General features: G+C 45.5%; 1 long non-coding RNA gene across 1 annotated transcript; it reads right to left on the bottom strand.

The window, feature by feature from the left end:
- Positions 1-13552: 13552 nt before the first annotated feature.
- Positions 13553-14847, bottom strand: LOC139827429 (uncharacterized). Its single transcript, XR_011737965.1, has 2 exons — positions 14750-14847; positions 13553-13666 (listed from the first exon to the last, which is right to left on the bottom strand). It is a non-coding gene; the product is annotated as an uncharacterized lncRNA (long non-coding RNA).
- Between the last annotated feature and the right edge of the window lie 478 nt (positions 14848-15325).

Here is a 15325-nt window from a genome sequence, read left to right as displayed (position 1 = left end):
AGTAGCTGAAATCTCTGCAGGCCTTTGCTCTGTAATCTAAAAAGCCCTTTGCTTTTTACTATCGTAGGCTTTGGCAGCTACAAGAAAATGCAAAATGATGGCTGTGCTTGTATCGATTATCATCCTAATTCTGCTTCCAGTGAAGTCCATCACCAACCTGCCACAGCCTCCTGCGGGAGTAAGCGCAGGCTGTGTATAATTGCAGTTACTTTAATACAAATTTACTTACTTGACACTTGAAATTCTGCATTCTTGCTGCAGTTATGCTGTGAGCAGCATTAAATTAACTGACTCCCAGAAAAAGGCTTAGACCGTTCTTGCTCACCTATACTCCTATTTTTGGCTGGGGGAGTGACAGTCCCCTGCCTGGAGTGAGTCCTGTAGTAGCTCAGGGCTTTTTTCTGCTTCCCTTGGTCACCTGTGAGATTCCTCTGACATACTATGTCTTTGTGATGGATGCGCTGCCCACTGGCAATTGCTCATTTTGATGCTCTGCGTGATGTCTCTGCTTCACGTCTGGCTCCTTATCTTGTTATTTATTTTATGACCTCTCTGCCCATTCTGATCTTCACTCACTCCAAATTCTCTTTGCTGCCTACTTCTCCTGCTTGGTTTGCTCAGTTAGCAGCTCTGCTTCTGGTTTTTGGGTCACAGGGAACGAACAGGCTCTGGTTGAATGCCTCCGTCTTCAGGTGGAGAAGAAGGTTACATCTTCTAATAGATTTAAAGCTGTTCAGTGCCTTTTATGAGTTCTTTGTATTGTCTGAACGCAGTACGTATAGATATTTAGCTTTGCCAATAGGGCACCTGCAGCAGTAGCTTTAATTCAGCCTACACAGGAGGAAGTCACAAGGCCGTGTCTTTATCCAGAGTCTATTTTAGGTTTGTGGGTTGGGTGGATAAACAGAGATGGAGAGTTTCTACCATGTCTTTAAGAGATGCAGTGTAAACCTGGACAGCCCTGATGCTGGGAAGCCAGCACTGGGGAAGATTCACCCCCATCTAGCTGCTCTCTCAGTGTGTGCCTCGAGCAAAGCCTCTTGACAAGAACCCTTGATTTACCCACTTCTGCTGTGAGTGTGGGCAAGGTTAAGACCCCAGTTTAACCCAAAATTAGATTCTAGGTGCGTCTATGCAGCTACTATTTGCATACTGGAATTGGCAACCTATGCTGCTTAAAATCCAACTGTTATTTCTGCCTGCAGTTTCCCAGCTGCCTGCCAGTGCAACATCCAGATTCTGCAGAGAGCTACGAATGGAAGAGGCAGAGCAATTTATCACAACTGACTTGGTTTGCCTTTCAGAGAAATCTCTCCGGCCTAGAAGAACTGGAGTGCCTCAAAGCATCATTTGCAAATGTTAATATGGAGAATGCTGGGTATCGAGTGGGTGCAGACATCCATTTAAGTCTTTAGAAAATGTCTGTCCTGAAAGTGGAGAAGTCTCATGTTTGTGTTTTAGAATCTATCTGCCCTATTTCACTTCTGACCTGTTGCAAATAAATGAATATGTTAAATATCTCCAGCTAAATATCAGCCAGTGGTGTCCAGTCCCACATTACCTTAGGGACTCCATGACTGGTGTGGGGAAGGACTGTGTAAGACTGTTCAAAACTGTGACCTTGTGATGGGCCTCTGGTTCCCCGGGTCAAGTCTGTACCACATAGGTTTGGTAGATGTAAGCAAAGATGAGGACTGGTCATACAGCTGATCTTTTTATGGCCTCTGTATGAATAGACCTGATTGTTTTTGCTGAAGAAGTTGTGAATTGGAGCCGAGGTGATCATGTTGCCTCCTGGGAGCTTCCTGAGTGACTGGAGCAAAGAGCAGGGCTTGGGAGGAGTTTAGAAATGATGCTCACACAGAAACTTGGCCACATCTCCCCCAGCCTGGGAACAAAATCCCCAGGGTAGTTAGGCTGGAGGGCAGCTCTCTAGTAGGAGCTGTGCTAAAAACCAGCTTAAACAGGGAGAACGCAGGGCATAATTTGCACCAAACCATTTTAATCTCCTACGATAGTAAACTAAATCATCCCACAAAACAGAGCTTCAAGTGTTTCAGGCTCAGAAGCAGAGCCCCATGAAGACCCAGAAAACAGCTGGTTTGCACCCTGGAGCGGTCCTGATGTGTGTTACGCCAGTGCACGCTGACACACGCTTCATGGTTGTCTATGAAAACTAACCTAGAGGTGCCTTTGACTTCCTATCACCTTCTTCTCCCCTTGCAGGTGGTAAAATGCACATATTCATCTGACAAGACACTGGTTAAATCTGACAGGAGAAAAGAGAGTTTGAGAGCAGGTACCAGCCTGACTGTGGCAAGTTATAGGCAGCTTCTGGTCGGTGACTGAGCCCTGGAGACTGCGGGAGGGTTATGATGACAAGCCGTAGGGCTCTGTCCCTGCAGACAACCAGGAAAAGAGGAGGGATGTGCACAGGATGTATGAAACTCAGTGTCTCCATGATCAGGTTGGGGAGTTTTACATGTGTGGCTAAGGAGTTTTACTGAATCCATCCATGCTTACATTTGTTGCAAATGAGTGACAAAGCACTCAGTGAAATGTAAGCCATGACTTTTTTTGCCTCACACATCATGAAATAAAATTAGGGAAGTGCCAAAAGACACCAGCTGAAATCCCATGGGAAGGACCTGGCCCGCTGGCTGCTTGTACTAAGGAAGGAGGCGAGGGCCTGGGGCCGCAGGGTGAGGGCAGGAACATGGGCTGGTGGGGTGTTGTGGTTTAACCCGAGCTAGCAATACAACCATGATAGCCACTACTCACTCTCCCCCCACCCTCCAAATAGGAGAGAAGATCGGAAGGGAAGGGAGAAACTTGGATTGAGATAAACACAGTTTAATAACAAAATACTAATATGCTACTAGCAAATAGAAATAGAATATAAAATATAAGATACTCAGTGCAATTCCTCATGAACTTCATCCACACCAAGCAGGCAGTCCCAGGAAGCAGCACCTGGTCCCAACAGCTGATGCCAAAGAAGAAAAGAGGAAAAAAGCAGAAAGGCCCAGAGGCCTCTGCAAAACATCAGGATGGCAAAAGGCCAAACTAACAAAATCCCGAACAGAACTCCCCCAGTTCCGACCAAGAGAGCGAAGAAAGTGAAAAAGCCAGAGAGAGACCAGATGATCCCGACTTTCTTTAAATGTGAAGCATGAGGCTAATGGGATGGAATACTCTTATTGATCAGTCTGGATGTCAGTCAAGCTCTGCCCCATCCATGCCCCCCTTCCTTGATCCCTCACACCTGTGGGCAGAGCACTCAGAAGGTCCTTGGCTCTCAGGCCACAGCAATTAAAAATATTCACTCTGTCCTGGGGTGTTATCTCTTGTTCTCAAATTAAGTCCATATAATGACCGTGCTAGCTATGAAAAAGAAAGGCTTCTAACTGCATGAAGAAAATTAACTTGTTTTCAGTCAAACCAGCACATGGGGGGCACCTGCTCAGCTGAGAAGTCAGCAGGCTTACAGTTGAGCACTGTAGAAACTACATGTGCTTCTGCGGTGGTTTGAGAGGCAGCACATTATTCCCCTTTTAAAATGGGCTACAGGATTCACTCTTCCTGGGCAGTTGTGCATATGCAGGGAATGTAATTTGAGAGAACAAACTCCCAGTGGTGAGTTTTTGCCCCCTCCCAAAGCAGTGTGCTGGAGAACCAGTGTCCCAGCCCTCTCTTCCCCAAAACTCAGGCACAGACCCATCCACAGAGGCTGAGGCTGGAAGCGCGGTTGATCATCTGTTGCATCTAAAGAAACTTTTTTTGTGGTTTAGACTTTCGGATTTTGTTCGGCTGACAAACAGGAGTTATTCAAAACTCATTTGCATTGCAAGTGTGTATTAAAATGCATGAGGCGTGTAAGGCTGGGGCTGGTGGGAGAAAAATGTGTGCAATTTGTGGAAACTGTGGATTGTTATGACTCCTGAATTGGCATATTTATATGCTTCATTGTTCTTAGATTTGCGATTTTCTGTTTGTCAAATCTAGCGTGTGTGACATACATACCATGACAGACTTTACATTGTTTTTCTTTCACTGAAGAACTTTCAAAGCAACAAATGTCATAGCATAGCCATGACTACTGGGTAGTAGACTAGATGGCCCAAGAGAGATCCCATCCGGCCTGGATCATCCTTTTCCAGGAATACACTGGCCAACCTAAGACATGTCTTGAGAATTCATCACGCTACAAATCACTGTTGGGGAATAAACACAAATCCTGTGTGATGTCTCCAATGGAGACAGTATTTTTAATCCTTCTTTCTCAGTTGTCTAAGTGTAGTAAAACTGAAGGCAAGATTAAGACCTGTTATGCAAAGGATCAAAAAATGTTTCTTGAAACATAGCACTAAGAGGTGTTATCTGATTTGAGGATCCCAAATGTTTTCCAGCAGAAGTGCAGAGTCCTTTGGAAATGTAATATATGCAGACATGTATGGAATAACAGACAAGCTCATTTATCTTAATCCTTTTTTGCAGGATACTTGGAGGAACTTAATAGATCTTGCAAAAGCTTGAGACTCTTGCAGGTGGAAAAATCACTGATGTTAAGAAAACAGATTTTAAACTCTTAACCACTTTTCATATGGTGCTGTATGGGTCTAAGAATTCAGAGTATGTCATAGCATGTAAAGTGTTATGTCACCAATTATTTAAATTTCATTTCTTTGGTCTAACAAATATGCAACTGAAAGTTGGATATTCCCACATAAAAACATAAACATATTACTTGTCTGTTAGATGCATTCAGGTTAGGTTCCTCTCAGGGTACAGACAAAATCCTCTTGATCCCCAGAATGACATAGAGCAGCCTCACCATTACCTCCATGACCTCTGCAGACCTCCTCTGTTCAAACGTGCTTGTTGCAAGTCACCTGGGTCATTGTCATGACTCAAACCATGGGGCCACGAGGTGGTTGCAACACACATCTGTAGTCCTGTACAGAGAACAAGCTTATTGGCGACATGAGCAAAGCATCAGCGGAAAAGACGAAAGAAACTTAACATCTTGTAGTTTCTATCCTACAGGCAACAGGACAAGCTGCTGAAGGAAGGGCTGATTGACCACTGCTGGTGCTGTCTAATGCTGAACTTGGACTTCAGTAGCCAGGAATATGGTAGGTGCAGGGGAGCTGCCAATAGATGGGGAAAATGGGGAGCCAGAGAAGTCCCTTTTGTTCAGAGCTGCTCTGAGTGAAAGGCCAGAAACCTGGCATCCTCTGGCATGACAGAGGTGGTGACAGAAAAGCCCCATTTCTCATGAGGGATAATATAAAGAGACATTGTACAGCTTCAGGCAAGAGCAAGCCATCCTGAAAAAAAAAAAAAACACAGGGGAAAATACAGTATATTTTTAATGTTTGTGTGGTACTTCAAAGCTGGAAATTGCTATGACTGCTAAATAATGTTCCCTAATGTGTAAACCAGTAACTAATAGTATTACATTCTCTCATACAGAAGCCCTGGGGATGCAAATTCAGAGGCTAAATAAATATCCATAAAATAAAATAAAATAGAATAGAATAAAATAGAACAACAAAATCCCTTTTCCTATCTCAGTGTGAATATGCTGATTGACAGCAGATTTGCAGAGACCTTTCTCCTTCAGGCTCAGGCTGCAGAGCCCAGACCCAGTGCAGGGAGAAGAGGGAAGCTTGGTGAAGGGTTAGTGAGAAAATGGGTCTGGCCAGACACCGCCTCACATAGCATCCATGGATAGGCACTGCCCAACAGCCGGTACCCTCGTGGTCTGCACAGAACCCATGGTTACAGATCCAACTCTTTTCCCCTTATCCCTTTCGAAATGGTGAACATAAGCAGCCATGCTGCCTGAGCTGTGAGCCTCTTGAGTCCTTAATGCAAAGCTCTTGGTGGCTTTTTGAGAGCCCGTCAGCAGCTTTTCCTACAATAGCTTCGCTTCAAAGCTGCTGCTAGGGGAAAGTGGCATCTTGCTGCCACCCACTCTCCTGACTCCTGCTGGACACTGCCAGTGCTCAGCAGTCAAGGGTACAGCCGTCCTTCCTCCTACACTTTGCCTGTATTCATTCCCCCCCCACCCCGCCCCGAGTTTTTGCATCATTTGTGTGTGCCATTGTCAAATGAAATTACTGATCTTCTCCCAGGGGGAAGCAAAATTGTGTTTGACCAGATTTCTTGCTGGGGTGAGATGAAATGACAGCCTTGGTGGCAGGGGGAATGTCAGTGGATGCCATTTGTTTCTACTTCAAGCAAGTTTTTTGCCACAATATCCTGTAGTATCCTTGTAGCCAAACTGGTGAGATGCAGTTTTCTTCTTGGGGGGGTTAGTTCTGAGGCTGGCATAGTTTAATGTTTTCACCAGTGAGCTGGGCAAGGAGACAGAGCACACCTGTGACAAGTTCCTGATAGCACTCTGGCAGCTGTCAATCTTTACAGGCTCTGCTGCAGGGATGGTCCTGGCTCAGCCACATCTGATGCCCCACACCATTGGTGATACCTTGCCCAAACCAGGCACAGCCAGGGACATCCCTGTGGGTCCCTTGGTCACTGCTGCTGGCTTCGCAGAGGGGGAGGGTGCTGGAGGCAACGTGCAGTGGGGAAACCCCACTCTGTAAGAGTGAAAAAAACCAGCCCTGGGACTGTTTCCCTAAACCCAGATATAATAAGTGGAGCTTGATGAAATGTGCTGGGTGAGTGCATCTTCCGTGCGGCTGTTTCTAGGGGAGCAATTTTTTTTTTCTTTTTGCTTTTAATTATCCAGGCTTAAATTAGCAGCATGTACTGTTGATATTCCTCCATGAACAGCTAGAACACTTTCAATCAGGAGCCTTATTAATATGCAAAAAGGTGATTTGTTTTGATTTCAATCTGGAAGGGTTCCCCCTCGTCCCCCCTCCCTGAGTTTCCATTTCAGTATCTTCTGCTCTAAATGAAGGTGAAATTATTGTGTTGTGGCCATATAAGAGAGCTCGGGTTATCTGGGGAAAGAGGAAAGACTTGATGGAGAGTTTCAGAAACTCCCATATGGGCTGGTATTTGTTCTGCTGTATTTTTCTGTGCTGAAACAACACCCTGCCATCGGACAGCAGGAGGCTCACCCAGGCTGCTCAGCTCCCTTGCAGGGTAATTGAAAAGAACACCATATAATCTTTTTTGCTTCCCAAAGGCACTGGGACTCTTCTCGGCTATCTCCTCTCTTCCCAACCTACAGTTTTGGACAGGAGGAAGGTACAAGTTATTTTATTCCCTAATTCCAGAATCACTTTGCCAGTATATTTGTATTATTATATTCATACTGCAGATGACTGATCCTGATCTCTGCATAGAAAAATGGCTGCAGAGGCCTCCTCCCTACTTTGCAATGGGTCAATAGGATTTTGTTGGCATTGTTGTAGGCTCTGTTCCTGTCTGTAAACCACGAGGTCTTTAAATCTGCTTCTGAGAGATACCCAGATGGGGATGGTCGGGGCTTTTTATTATTACTTGTAGGAGTGTTTAGTGTCATAACGCCACTGTGTTACATGCAATGTGTATATAAAGGTGGGGAGATGCTAAAAGAAAATCTGAAAGGGGATGAATTTCCTGGTGTTTTAAGTCCCTCTGGCACAGCAGGAGGAGCGCCGTGCCTGCCTGCCCTACACCCTCGCAGGGCAGACTCAGGGCACCCAGATCCTTCCCTCTGTGCTCTGAGGGGAGGCTGGTGTGGGCAGACATTTTGCTTTCCCACAGTTAATGCTAATTTTATAGGAAAAAAATCATTTTGAAGTGGTTTGGATTTTTTTTTTTTCCCTCTGAGAAAATTCCAGAGTTTGTCACTGTTAATCCGGGTTATGTTCAATAACAGTGTCTGACTTTTTAACTGTTTCCAAATACGGATTTTTCCTTTATGAACGTATGAGGAAAGTAACTTTTTTTTCCTGACCAGATCTAACTATGAGACTCAGTGGACTCTAGTCATGTGCTCAAATTAAAAGAGACCTCATTCTTCAGATGTAGGTTAAACTGATTTGTGTCGGGTTTGAACCAAGCAGATTGTGCAAAGCAGTGATTTACACTATGTGCCTTCAGCTGGTTCTATAATTACAAGTGTTGAGTAACAGGATGTTATTTGATGTTCATACCCACTTCCCAACCCAGCAGAGATGTGGGGATATAAACTCAAGAAGAAAAAGGAGGTTATCCCACACTGCAGTCAGAAGACCTCAGCAGAGGGAGGGTGATCTCCACATGCTCTCCATGCAAGGGGTGATGCCTCCAAGCTGGGGACCTGCCTGTGAGACCATGAGCCAGGCAAAAAGTCACCAAAGTGGAGTTTTGAGTACCCTGGGGACAGGCCTGATGGGGCAGACTGATGGAGAGATGGACAGAGGCTGTGGGAGCAGCAGGTAGAGAGTTTGCCAGGGTGCTACAGCCCTGGCTGTGGTGTGTGTTCAGGGACCACGTCGTCTTCAAAAAGCCTGTGAAGAAAGAGACTTGGATTCCTCAAATAATGCCCTCAAAAGGAAGAGTCTTATGATTGAGAGGGATAACAGTAATGCCTCTGAATGACATTTGCCTCTGCGGGTTGGAAAGACAGACTTTTAACGTGTGTTTTCAGTGCGCCTTTGACAGCAATTCCTCCTGCCTCCGGGGAACTGGAGCCCTGCGTGTCCCCGGAAATTAAAACAAAAACTGGCTTCAGTGGTATTTCCTGAAATGCGTTTTCATCTCATTGAATCTGTCCTAACAGCAGCCCTGAAGCATCCAAGATTTCATTTTCATCTCGTAGTGATCAAAAGCAACATCAGCAAGGAATAAATACACAAAGCCATGCTGCGGGGATATTAATTCACATGACAAGGCAGTGCAGTTTGCTTTATTAAAAAAGAAAGCTCATGTGAGGGTTTTCTTGGTCACTGTTTCAGGCACTATGAAACATCTGTATTTTGCAATCTGTTGGTTTTTTTTTCTTTCTGAGTCTTGGATTTGAGGGAGTAAGTCTTCAGCTCTTGTGAATGAAGCTGCAGCCCCAGTGAAGCTGCCCGAATTTGTGACATGGGCAGCCAAGGGCAAGTGCTGAGTGGGGAGCTCAGCTGCACAGCGCCAGAGGCATCTGTGTTAAGGGGTTGGAAAGCTGCTTGTTCACCATGGCAGGGATGGGGAGGCTTTTTGGTGAATGTCTCCCTTTTCTCAGGCACAAATATAAGTACTTTGTTTACAGAGGCAAACCCTGGCCCCTCCCTCAACTGGGGGGGCTTTCTTTCACATGGGTTAAAGCCAACTCCACCTGAAGCTGCCCACAACTGAGCCGCCTGTTGCAGTCCAGAGCATGGAAAGCTCATTTTGGCTGCCCCAGCCCTGGAGTTGTTCTTGCCTTGGCACCAGGGGATGCACCACCTCTCACTGCAGGCAGCACATTCACCGCCACATTGCCAGGGCGTGGATTTCTAGGTTACTTTTCCCTGAGAGCAGACACTTCTCCCCAGTGACAGGATGAGTGATGCTGCTCCCTTAGCACATGCTGTTGGGAGCAGTCACCAGCTCCGCTTCCCTTGCCTCGTCATTAACAGGCAAAGATGTTGCCATTTTGAATGCAAGGCTGGAAGACACTATGCTTGTTAATTCAAGTAATAAAACCAGAAGGGCTTTTTCAGCGAGGCAGCTGCCAGAATGGGATTCAATACTTTGGGGTTTAGACTAGCTGAAAGTGGGAAGAGATCAAAAATGATTCCTGGAGGAAAAGAGCTGCTGCTTCTCACCAGAGACTTATCACACGCTGCAGCTGACGTGGGAGACGCTGCCATTGTGTGACAGGGCTCTCTGGAGATCCCTATGGTAGAACAACAACAGCAGTTTATTTGGAACAATAGAATAATAAACTAGGTATGTTGAAATCTAGCAAAGGGAGAGGTTATGGAGTGCAGTATTTTCCGTGGAAACACCCTGCTCATGTGCAGCAGTTCCTGGGACACGTGGTGATTTTGATTCACCCAGTGTCTTCTGCAGCGTATCTCCAAAGCAGGAGGAAGTGCTGGTCTGTGGGGCTGTTTCTACTGAAACCAGTATTTTTACATCATAAAAAACAGTAACGTAAAACCCCTGTAGGTTATCAGTGCTAAAGCCTTTTGCCATTTGGTGCGGAATATGGTGTGCCTTTTCCAGAAGACTGTGCTGTTCTTCATCAGCTGAGGGTGGTGCATATTTCAGCCATCAGGGGGGCTTTGGAGTGGGGAGCAGCTGGGTAAGTTCCTGGTCATTCCTGGCCTGTCCAAGGACTTTCTATGCCAGCTCACAAGGCTTGTTTTCCGACATGATTCCAGCGCTCCTCGCTATCATAATGGGTATGAGCTACAGGAATTCCTCAGCTTCTCCTGCAGAAATGTGCTTCAGCAGGGAAGGGTAAAAGTGGCACAGAGTGTTGCCTCCTCAGACTTCCACCTGATCTGGCACATCTGTGGCTATGAAATTCAGCTGGAGCTTTGGAAATTACATGTAATTTGCGGTGTTATCAGCCGCTTCAGTCCAAGGCTGCTATTCACGTGGAGGAGCTGTTGGCTCTTCTGGAGAGCCCAGGGACATGGTGTGCTACTGCAGCTGCACATCCCAAATGGCAAGGAGACCAGAGTGGAAAGAGTGCAGGGCATAAGACCCCTGTGCCAAAGAAGGAATTAAAACACAGGTTTAGTCCTCTTAATAACCACTTGACTAAAGGCATACAGAGGACAATGTATTTGGATGTTGAGTTTTCATATACACCAAAGAGTTCTCTAGACTTGGGCTTTTCTTCCCAAATTACTGAAGTTTTTAGCTGAATCACTGAGATGCCACTTATGCAAAATCCTAATACACACTTCAGGTCTGTTCCCAGGTCTACTTTTTTGTGCTGTCCCAGCCCAGAAACAAACCAGCCCATCCCCATCCCCTGTCCTGGACTCTGTGGACAGAACAGTGGTGGGGACAAAGCTGTGGTGGCAAAGGGGTGGGTGCCAGGTCCCAGCCTCCCTCCTGGCACAGTGCCCATGCGCCCCTGGGAACAGAGCAGTTTTTCTGGTATGAAGCAGCCATTGGAGCACCACTGACTGGGCTCTTTTGAACAACATCTTTTGCAAAATGGTCTCGGTGGTGGCGAGAGCTGCACACACTAAGCTTGTGTGTGTAGGCAGCTCCTTCCTGCTAAGGCATGCTTGGAGAACTAGGTCTAATCAAATGCAACATAAAAGCTCATTTATTGAGGCATGTGTAGTTAGTCTTGTTAAAGAGCAGAGGCAACTGTTTGTCAAAGAAGCACCACAATTTTTGGAATTTCCCATATAAATAAAGACAAGGAGTTTGACACAGCAAGTCTCCATTGCTTTGGCTTTTAAGCAGGGAGAGTCACCCTTAAGAGGATGGGTTATAAAACTTCTCTGAGTAGTTTATTTGATATTCAGAGAGTGCTTACTCTCTTCTGTTGTTTACATCAACCTTTGAGTGAAATGGTTATTTAGTCTTACTTTGTGATTTTTATGCTCTTTGTGGTGCTACTTCATTGCACAATGGGGATGTTTTGTCTCCTTTAATATGCATGCTTGAGGCCTGATTATATACTGGGAGGACTCTGCCTTTTTTTATAAATACATATCTAATATATGTATATACACACTTGCAGTTGTGGACTGTAAAAATCACTGTCAATCATTTATCACAGGTCGACCAAGCCGGGCATCACCAGGCACGTTGCACTGCAAAGCAATCACCTTACAGCAACACACACAGGCCTGTGGAAATGAAGTGCTGAAGAAGCACGATGTCTCTGCTGCCCAAGACCTACATTTCAGAGCTGCTTTGCCCACAGTGAGATAACATCCACCCGCTGCCATCAGCCGAGTGGCACTTGCTCTCCTGCTCACAGCTTTGGCATTGCCTTGCCTGCTGCTGCTGGTGGTGGTGTGGGGTGGATGGCTGTGGTGAGGCCTCATGGCCTCAATACCTGCTGCATGGATGCCATCCCCTTCCCTCCTAGTTCCATTTTGTTTGTTCATTTTGCCTTTTATATCTATATTTTTTTCTGTTTTCCTGCTTTCTTTGCCACCAGCAGTCTTTTCACCATGTTCTGGATAAACACAAGCTCCACAGAAAGAATTTCAAAGTACCAAACACAGAATAAACAGATGGGAGTTTCACACATTATTTAATCTGACCAGTCTTCCTATCAAAACCCTACTTTGCTTTTTAGAACAGTACCTGCGAACAACCCCCTTTTCCTCCTCCTTAGTGTCATCTCTTGCTCATTATGTTAAGATGCCTGAAGACTGTTTCTGTATTTTCTCCCTCCTATTGAGATGCTTTTATGAAACTTGAAATAAAACCTGACTCAGGTTTGTGGGGACAAAAATTCAGTTTGCTTTGCAATGCTCCTGAAATATGATTTTAAATTCATATTAGTTGTTTGCAAAAGAGGAAGCCAAATTAAAGAGGTGAAAAGGGAATCCATTAGTGGCACTTTTCATGAGGAGCCCCCCATGATAACAAAGCAGCATGCGTGTGAACAAAGAAAGTGAGAGATGCTGAGCCCTACTGTGCCTGTCAGCTTGGCTTTTGCATGCAGGGGAAAGAGAACAAAATTCACAAGAATGCTACTCTCTGAAGTGCTATGTGCACTGCTGGTGAGCCTGGGAAGGAAGCAAACACAGCCATTCAAAAGAACTGAAAAACAGTTGTAGTATTAAGTGGATATGCTGACAAAATAAAGCCATCTGATTTAGATTTTAGAGGGTTCAAGGGTGAAATGAAACATTTGCTTAAATACAAAAGTACTTTCAGAATAACAACCCCTTGAAAAAAAAACCCAAAACCTCACAAGAGACTACAGCCCAGCATTTCATCTTTGATAGACTTTGCTCTTTTATTTTTCCCCACTGCTGAGCATAGTGTCTTATTAAGATAATAAAATTAGGCCTTTCAACAATCCTAATGTGGTATTTTTGGGGGGGTAAACTACCATTCAGCCTGCAATCCATCCCACGAGATGACAGGATCAGGCTCCTTAATGACAAGCAGGAGTGCTTGGTTTTCAGCAGCAGTGCTACATTATGGCATGCATTAATTTGCTAGGAAATTACTTTAGAAGAGCATAAAGTGTGATGGATTCAAGTTAGAAACAGGGAGTACAATAAATGCCCCAAAGGTACCTCTGAAGTGTGACATTCATAAGAAATTCTTCAGCAAAGGGAACTGAAAATGACCCGTCTCCACATACCACACTCAGAGAAGTATGGAGATAGTCTATCAGGTCACCCGCCAGCAGATATTAAGCATTAACCTATTTCAAACGTTATGCGTATTTACTGACAGAAACTGAATAGGTCAAACAGGTTTCTTGCTCATAATGGAAGATGAAATGGTGTTCAGTTCTACATGTGAATAGCTGCTCATGTAAATCAGTGTGTGTGCAGGGGTTATTTGGGCTATTTCATTGTTGCCTCCTGTTTCTAAAGAATTGTGTGTTTTACCCCATGAAACAAAATCTGGAGTGAAAGGTATCAAGCTTTAAAACAAGGTTACAGTAAAAACTGAGAGTACCACACAGAGCACATGGTTTGTTTTAGAAGAGAACAAGTTTAATAAAATGGACTTCTTGCATGTCAGGTTGACAAATTCATACTCCTCCTTGTCATAGTACCCAAATCAGAAACACGGTCTTCTTTTTCCTCTAATTAATGAAAAAAAGCCAATGCTAGTACAAGTGAGCCTCCCATACATCTCTTACGTTGTTCATGGTGTTGGTTGTGGAGTTTTGGCTATGAAGGGAATTCAGGGTTACTTCTGTAGGAAGCCTACGTGAACAGAAAGATTAGGATGTGTCTAATGTAGCCACCTTTGTCTACTTTCTTGAGCACTCCAGGGCTGTCCCATGCTGTTCCTGATCTTGTGTATATCCTGACTCTCCCCTACACCTATCTCCCTGCCATCAATCATACATCCAGGATAGGATTTCAGTAATTTATACTGCTGGCTTCAATCAGGTGAGTTAGCTTTGTGCTGACCTGCATGAAGACAACCCAGGTTTTGGCTGGAAAGTGCTCTGCTGTAACCTGCTCCCCTCAAACTAACATCACACTGGCATTGCAGTAAAAGGGAGGAGGCAGGGAAGAGCCTGCATTTCAGACCCAAAATATACGGCAAGTGACACAGGGCCACCCTGGACAGGGTGGGTTTCAGTGTGCTTTGCTGTCCCTCTGTGCCTTATAATTTATGAGGGGTTGCTGAAGCAATGCAAAAGCAAAACATTTTCTCTATTTTAAGGACAGCAGCTATTGGTACCACTTCTGGGAAATCCCACAGTTTATTTTTGGTGCTTTTTCATTCAGTACAACACACCTAGGGCTGTTTTAGTGCCATTTCCAAGGAGTCTGGCTTCTTGGCTGCTTTATTGGTATATACAGCATCTCTCACAGAGAATATATGATCAGATGTCCAGACAGGGAACGGATCAGGACTAGTCACAGGCAAGGATTACAGCCACAGCTGCCAGGGAGAATTACACATGGAGCTTGCAAAGGCTTTTTTCCTTTTTTCACTATTTGCCACGGCTTAGTAAAAGTTACCTGTTCTTTAACATTCACACGGCATGCAAACAGGCAGCAACCATGTGGCTGCCAGTGATGCCCTGTGCCCGCTGAAGCACTGCTCTGCACTGCACAGCAGGGCAGCGTCTCAGGGCCAGGCCCACAGGGATATTTAGGAGCCTAACTTCTATTTCAGACTACAGTAGGAGGCACCTGATTACCTTTACCTCAGGCGGAGGTGGCTGGGAGGTGTTCCACATCCCCTGTTCCACGTCCCCTGCCTGCCCACAGGAACCTCTGCTCCTCTCCAGCCGGTGGTCGAACTGTGGTGCGGTGCGACCCTGGTGTTGTGAAGTAGCCGTTCTCCGACTGGTGACGGCCTGATTCACAACACCAGCTGCTGCACGGCACCTGAGGGGGTCCCCTGGCCAGGCTCCCCACCGCTGGGTTCCTCCACGCTCTGCCCTCCTCTGGGGTCCATCTTCCACAGCATCCCCTGCTGGAAAGCAAAGTGACAAGGTTAGGTCCATCAATTCCATGGGTTACATACCCCTGCCTCTTCAAAATATGGAATTGTGAAAGGTGTGTGTCTTCAACTGCAAAAAAAAAAAAAAAAAAAAAGACATAAAAGTGGGAAATTGGTGCTGCACTGAAGATCTAATGCTTTGTAGAGGCAGGCACCGCAGCACAATGCTGGTAACGTGTACAGCTGCGTTCCTGCTATTCATTTTCTGTGCTTGTCTCGGGAGGGATGGAGGCCTTCAGGTGGGGGAAGCAACCTAGAAACTCAGCCAAGCCCTCAG

The sequence above is a fragment of the Patagioenas fasciata genome, chromosome 2 (genome assembly GCF_037038585.1).
Source record: "Patagioenas fasciata isolate bPatFas1 chromosome 2, bPatFas1.hap1, whole genome shotgun sequence".
NCBI lineage: Eukaryota > Metazoa > Chordata > Aves > Columbiformes > Columbidae > Patagioenas > Patagioenas fasciata.
Note: the sequence above shows the minus strand (reverse complement) of the source record. Positions and strands in the feature narration are given on the sequence as shown.